Below are 7,886 nucleotides of genomic sequence, written 5' to 3' on the forward strand. Positions count from 1 at the left end.
CTGCCCCGGCCCCTGCCCGCCCCCCCGAGGCGTGCGGCGGCCCACCCAGGAACACACACGAGGAAGACTTCCTGCACATGTAGCACAGGAACACCACCCGCACGCAGGCACACAAACGAGCACACGCACGCAATGATGCACACGCACGCGCACAAGCGAACGCCTGCACACACACAAACACACACACACACACACACACACACACACACACACACACACACACATACGTGCCCCAAGCTGCCTCTGTCTCCCTACCTCTGATGGAAACTATTAAATGATCAAAGATGTCGACAAGAACCGCTTTCGTCATGCCATACAGCAGACACTAAACTGCACAGTGAATCATCGCATATTTCATCTCTGAGGCGTAAAAACGAAGATGCGAAGTAAGAAGTAATAAAGAAGCGGAGAAGGTAGTTAGGCGACTTCAAGAGGTGGATGAGATATATATACCAAGGGGCAGCGAGGACGGATGAAGGCGGGGATGGAGGAGAACAAGAACATCATCCACTGACTTACTGACGAACCAAGACGCAGTAAGCTCGATAAAGGGAAAAAAAGACGGAGAAAAACGAAAGAAAAAATGTTACTAAGCAAGGATGACAGGTTAGGATGATAATTTCCCTCTGACCTATACGTATAAGGACACAAGTGGAATGCATCATATAACTCTAGGAAAAAACTGCGGTTGTCATTAAAAAAAAAACTCAAACTTCTATGCTATTTATACTCTTCCCCTGGACCGCAACTGTGCACCGGGTAACTGAAAACAGAGCACTGGTGACATTATATAGAAGACAACCAGTTTCTCCAACCATTTAAACCTTTCCAAGCAAATGTGTGTTGAGGATAGCAGATAAAACCTTCTATGCTATTTAGTGTGTTTTGGACCGCAATTGTGCACCGGATAACTGAAAGCATAGTGCACTGGTGACGTTATTTAAAAGACAACCAGTTCCCCCTACCATATAATTTTCTCGAGCAGTTTATCGAGTGCAAATGTGTGTTGAGGAGAGCAGATGGAACCTTCTATGCTATGTAGTGTGTTCTGGACCGTAACTGTGACTGGGGAACTGAAAACATAGGGTCAGATTCCATAAACATTTCAGCGCCCAGGCACAGACATTTCACAAGGCTTTCGTAGAGATTCTGGGCATTTTCAGGGGTAGTCTTATGACCCTGGTGGTAGTCTGACCCTTCTTCTGTACCATGAACGCGAAAAAACACCCATTAGAACCCAATTAATCTTCTTTTCGACCTTTGGAAGTAGTTAACGTGAGAATGGAAGCCTTTGAGAATATCGACCATAGAGCTTGGTAACATTATGGAGAAGAAGAACCGCTCCATCTACCACACAGCCTTTTCGTGCAATTTCCCGTGTACGTCGTTCGTCAGTGGTTCAAGGGCGAGGAGGAGCCTAGTCTGCCTTCGTTGATACGCCGCGCGCGCTGCCCATCAAGTCGAAGAACAGACGGCGCTTCGCAATGCCACTGGAGATACGATCGACAAGAAACTAACGACGTGCATTCTAAAGCATAAAGCAAAAAAGTCAAGAGCGAGAGAGAGAGAGAGAGAGAGAGAGAGAGAGAGAGAGAGAGGGGGGGGGTCCCTATTCCATTCAAAACTCCTTTATGTTGTTCATATAGATGGAAAAGGAAATCTGCTGAAATATATGTGGAAGGAAGAGGAGGAAGAGGAAGAGGTGGTGGTGACTGGAAATGCAAGAGGATGACGAAAGTGGAAGAAATAGTGGTGGTGGTGGTGGTGATGCTGCCGAGACCGCCCGCCGCCCAGCCACGTTCCAGGGCGCGCCAGGCAGTCCCTCTCCCCCCGCCCCACACCCCCGAGAGGAAGTTTATCAAGGCCCACTTTTTCCCCTCCCAGCCGGTTATATCAGAGCGGCCTTGAGCCAATCGTCGTGTCCTTCCACAAGACTGGTCCCCCGAGTCGCTCCTGGTCGCTCCCGTCCTGACCACCGTAAGCAAGAACACGGCATCTATTTTTTTTTCTGGCTTTATGTATTCCATCTGTCCTTCTCTTCGTCCGTCTGTCTCTCTCTTTTCGCCTGTTTATCTATTTATCTATCAATCTATACTATCTGAACATCTACCTCCATCAATCATTCCTTTGATGTCTATGTATGTATGTATGTACGTATCTACCTATCTGTCTGTTTTTCTGGTGAGGAGGTGAGTGTAGTGGCTACGAGTGAGGTGGAGTAAGGTTGGAAAGCTGGAAAGTTTCGTTTAGTCGGCGCAACATCTGTGGTCATATGCCGGAGAGAGAGACAGAAGGGGAAGGAATTATAGGAGAAGGGAACAGATCCCAGGAGACGGGACACAACCCTCGATTAATATCTGGTACCCATTCACTGCTGGGTAGATAGGGGCGTAGGGTATCGGAAAAGCCGCGGTGAAGTAAGGTACGCAAGTCAGACTACCTACCCAAAAAACTCTAAATCGAAAGCTCTTAAGTTCATTCCACTGTTTAAACAAAAGGTAAAGTACTTCTAAACAGGCAAGTATGGGAGGAAACAGGTAAGAGAGAGAGACTAAGTGGGGCGGAGTAAGGTGCGTGGCTCAGTAAGTAGAAGAAAAGTCATTATCGGAAGTTCATATGATCATTCCACTGTCTAAACAAAAGGTAAAATACTTATAAACGGTAAGTGTGCGGGAAAACAGGTGAGAGAGAGACTGAGTGGGATGGAGTAATGTACGTGGGTCAGTAAGTAGAAGAAAAGTCATAATCGGAAGCTCATAAGATCATTCCACTGTCTAAACAAAAGGTAAAATACTTATAAACGGTAAGTGTGCGGGAAAACAGGTGAGAGAGTGTCTGAGTAGGGCAGAGAAAGGTACGTGGGTCAGTAAGTAGAAGAAAAAGTCAAATTCAGAAGCTCTAAGTCCATTCCACTGCCTAAACAAAAAGGTAAAATACTTATGAACAGCAAGTATGACAAAAAGGGGGTAAAGAGAGACGAGAGGGGCGAGGCAAGGTAGGAAAAGGTTGAAAACGAAAGCTCAGTTCATTCCACTGTCTAAACAAAAGTACTTCTAAACGGCAAGTGTGACAGAAGGCAGGTAGAGAGAGACGAGTGGGGCGGAGCAAGGTAAGAAAAAGTCGAAAACGGAAGCTCAGTTCATTCTACTATCTAAACTTCTAAACGGTTAAGTGTGACAGAAAACAGATGTGAGGGAAAGAGAAACAGAGTGGCACCCATCGTCAGGGCAAGAGTCATGTAGTGATCAGGGCGGTAACCCGTCGGCATGGGTGTAGTGGGTACGGGAGCGAGACAAGTTATGATAATGGTGGGACGAAACTGCTTTACCGAGGCACTAACGACACAAAACTGGAAACGCTAGAGTAAGGAAGCAGGTGGACCGATTCCCTTTCCCGAGCAACGGCCACAAAAAGAAGCTCCATCAAGCCCTCCCAGCAGCAGCCTTGGACTTCAAATATGTACCCATCGAATGAGAAAAAAGGACGGATCATTTACAATTTCCCTGCTGTAGTTGTGGCCTTCCGTCGGTTCACAAAAAAACGGCTTTATACCTTTGAAATCCTCGGTAGTTGATATCCTGTGCACCTTGGAAGCCCTAATCATACCCATAGACGCTGAATTGATTAAGGTAACACAGAGGCTACCAAGGAGTGAAAAACCTGTATAAAAAAGAAAGATTTTAAATGACGCAAATTATAGAATAAGCTTCCCTAAAAACAGACATAAAACAGGAGTTATTGAAGGATTTCTAGATCTACAAGAAGTGGTAACAATAACATACATAAATTTTCCTCCACTAAAGAAAATATGATAAAGAAAGATTTTATTGACGCAAAATAAATGATGAGCTGTCGTATAAACACAAACAGGAGTTACTGAAGCATCTGAAATTCGAGAAATGGGTAGCAATAGGTTATTCAAAATGACCTGCACTCTGGAAAATATGAAAATGAAAGAAAAAGAAAATATAATAAAGAAAGATTTAGCAAACAGAAGTTACTGAAGGATCTGAAATTCGAGAAATCTGTAGCAATAGGTTATTCAAAATGTCCTGCACTCTAGAAAATATGAAAATGAAAGAAAAAGAAAATATAATAAAGAAAGATTTAGCAAACAGGAGTTACTGAAGGATCTGAAATTCGAGAAATGGGTAGCAATAGGTTATTCAAAATGTTCTGCACTCTGGAAAATATGAAAATGAAAGAAAAAGAAAATATAATAAAGAAAGATTTAGCAAACAGGAGTTACTGAAGGATCTTAAAATCGAGAAATCTGTAGCAATAGGTTATTCAAAATGACCTGCACTCTGGAAAATATGAAAAAAAGAAAGATTATAACGACGGAAATTTAAAAATGAAGTTTCCTACAGACACAAATAGAAAACACAAGTCATTGAAGCATATTAAGTTCGTAAAATCGGTAGCAATAGGTTATTCAAAATGTCCTGCACTCTGGAAAATATGAAAAAAGAAAGATTATAGCGACGCGAATTTAAGAATGAAGTTCCCTACAAACACAAATAGAAAACATAAGTCACTGAAGCATCTTAAGTTCGTAAAATCGGTAATATACTAAAGCTTTTCTGACCTTAGACACGCATGTATGTCTGCATGAGTGATCTTTGCTCTTGAGACGCTCTGAAAAGACACACTTAACAAACCGTCCACTCTCCCTCGGCCATCAAAAGCATACATTTAATAAACATTTTTTTGTGTGTATCGCATTAAGATTCACACTTCATCCTCGAGCCGCGTCTGGAACGTAAATAATAAACGGAGGGGAAAAAAAATAGTGCATCAAATTAGCATATATTTAAACTGTCTACAGGCGCCCACTTGGACTTTCTTTTTTTTTGCAGTCTTAGCCACGAAAGACTATAAACTTTCCAGCAACACACAATACCAATTAATGTGGCTTTGTCTGTGATATTCGGAGGGAGGAAGCGATGACAGGGAGCTTCGGCGTTGCTGCGCGGTGCTTCTTTTTTATTCATCATCATTCTCAGACTTTACGACGGCAGCTCCGATGATGAAAGTTTATCGAAATCTACCTACCCTCGGCTAAGATATGCCAGGGAGCGCGCAGACAGCAGAGGAGGTACGGGATGGGATGCTTGTGTTGAGGGATGCTGGTGAGGGCAGACGCGGGAGGAAGGTGAAGGAGGGAAGGGGAAGGAGGGAAGGGAGGGATGGAAAACGTAGCCAATCCCTTATACGGGGAAGAGAATGCTGTCTCTGCGAGGAACGACATCGCTTCACCGCTCAGCTGGGGATGGGGAGGAACGGAGACAAGGTTGGGGTTCCTCGCGGACCAATACAACAGCACTCGTAACGCACTACCGACGCCCTCACAAGGACACGAAAAGACTATGGAGCCAAAGTGAAAAAAATAGTGCGTGTGTGTGTGGGGGGGGGGAGGGGGGGAGTATATTTAAAACTCATCTTTAGTACATAACAGATGGCCAAATAAAAAGTTACCTAATGCAGACACAGACGTAAAAAGCATTAGAAAAGAACGTTGAAAACTTTGATAAAAAAAATATATTTAAATAATTCTCCGACACAGCGGTCGTATATATAATGCAGATGAAAATGAAGATTCGTAGTATGACTTTCAGGTCGACACATGAACGCATCACGGATTGAGAATCACGAATGTACTTGTTTTTGGAAGTTCTAAGTTTAGGCCTATTTTTCTCTGATCTTTACAGTCATAAAAGGTGTTCTTGTAATGTATGGTGCTCAGGGGAAGAAAATAAAACCAAAACAAAACGTGTCAACGCATGAAGGCAAACTCATAAAGTTCCACAAAATGTTACGGTGGTCAGGCAGACTTGCATAGGGACGGGTGTCAATACAGAGCTACAAGTTAATCACCAAATATATGCACAAATATATAAAGTTTGGGCATGCATGCTGAAAGAGAAGACTCAGGAGAGCGTGAAAACAGCGAAGCTCCTCTCCAAGCAGACGAAAGGGGTGTGCCTGCATTTACGTATGCATGCATATATGCATGTGTGCATGCATGTATGAATGCCGTGTATGCGTGCTGGCGTGATACTTAAAGGGGACTGAACTGAGGCTAACAAGCAGAGGGGGGCAGGAAAGCACGGCGTGTGAGGGGGGAGAGGGTCCTTGCAGGCAGGTGTGTGCGTGAGAAGGGCAAGCAGGGGAGCAAAGTGGAGAGAGGGCAGGTAAGAGGGAGCCTGGGAGGGAGGGAGGGGGAGAGTAGGGGAGAAGCAAGTACAAGAGATGGAGGCAGTGGGCGTCGCTACCCAGGACCTGCTGGTGGCGGGACCCACGCGGGTGTTGCAGCGAGCATGTGGGCGGAGGGCGACGCCGCCTCTACCACACCACCAGCATCCTTTTTATCCGCCGTCCTCCCCGTCACGCCCACGCTGTACAAACTACCTGGGGATGAGGGACGGCTGAAGGTGCGGAGATGACGTTATCAAGAAACAAAGTGTGAAGAGGGAAGAAAAATGGAAGGAGAAGGACGGAAGATGGAATGGGATGGAGCACTTGGCAACTCAGGCCGCCTCTAAGGTAAGGCCAGGGCCACTGGCTATCTTCGGCGGCTCCCTAATAAGAGTGAGTCCAGCCTGTGACACTCCTCTCCGGTCTGCCCTCTCATCTCCCTCACCTGTGACCCTGCTCCCTAGCCACCCCTCTCCCTATCTCCCTACCCATCCATCCATACAGTCATCCGTCATTCCTCCCATTCCTCCGCCATATGTCGTGTACTCGTCCTTATCTCTATGCAACGTCAAGTATGCTCCTCACTCCCCACTTCTCTCTGGTCATCACGTCCTCCTCGCATGGCCCAGTACCCTATGACAATTCTCTCTCCTCTGACGGCCGCCTCTCGTTCAGTGTCCTGCAGCACCGGCCAAACACTGCCCCTCCCTCTCATATATCACACGAGCGTTCCTGCGCCACCATCTCTCCCTTCCTGCCTTCCTCTCCCTTTCCCCGCCTTGGGACAGCAACCCTCTAACCTTTCCAGGGCCTCATTCACCTCCCCTCACCCCTTCACTCTGCTATCCCACCCCTCGCCCTTCCCAGCTCTCCCCACACGTCCCACTCCATTCCCGCTCTCGCTCATATGCTCTACGCACTAACAAATATAAAAAAAAACTTCCAATTTAGCCGCCACACAAAAATATATTTACACCTTCTTTACCGTCAATCTTCGTTGGTCAGGGCACACTTCATCACGGTTTTGAAAATATCGACTTAGGTTAGGCATGGGCAGGGCTCGTATGGCCTCTCTCCTCTTCGTCAGTCCCCGAACGCTCCATTGTGTGTATATTACCGATGAATAATGCAGGCTGATTTGTGCTTGTCGCTGCCATAAACGGCGCGCTATGCGATAAACAGGAGATAAAATTTACCAAGCTGAGCCTCTATATCCGGACGCGTTAGGAGCAGACTGAAGCATTTTCTCGGGAGGGTGGACGGTTCTGGTGGTGGTGGTGGTGGAGGAGGAGGAATGTAGGAAAATAAGATAATTGAAGAGAGGAAAATGAGAGAGGGGGAGGTTGGAGGAGGAGGACGAGGACGAGGAGGAGGACGAGGACGAATAGAAGGACGAGGAGGACGACGAGGAAAATGAGGCAGAGGAGGAACAAGAGAGGAATGGTTGGGAGAAAGAGAGAAAAGGGACAGTGGCGGTGGTGGCGGTGGTGGTGATGATTGCTGTTAGTGAGAAGAGACGGGAATAAAATGAATAAAAACAAACGTAACTAAGATATCGACATCAATGCCACGGAGATGGGAGGAAACAGGAAAAATACTTGAAGCCCTATAAAAACGAATGAGAGAAGCAGAGAAAATATAGATAGCGATAAAACAACGAAAAGAAAAGGAAAACATCAATGGACTCG

The sequence above is a fragment of the Eriocheir sinensis genome, chromosome 66 (genome assembly GCF_024679095.1).
Source record: "Eriocheir sinensis breed Jianghai 21 chromosome 66, ASM2467909v1, whole genome shotgun sequence".
Lineage (NCBI taxonomy): Eukaryota > Metazoa > Arthropoda > Malacostraca > Decapoda > Varunidae > Eriocheir > Eriocheir sinensis.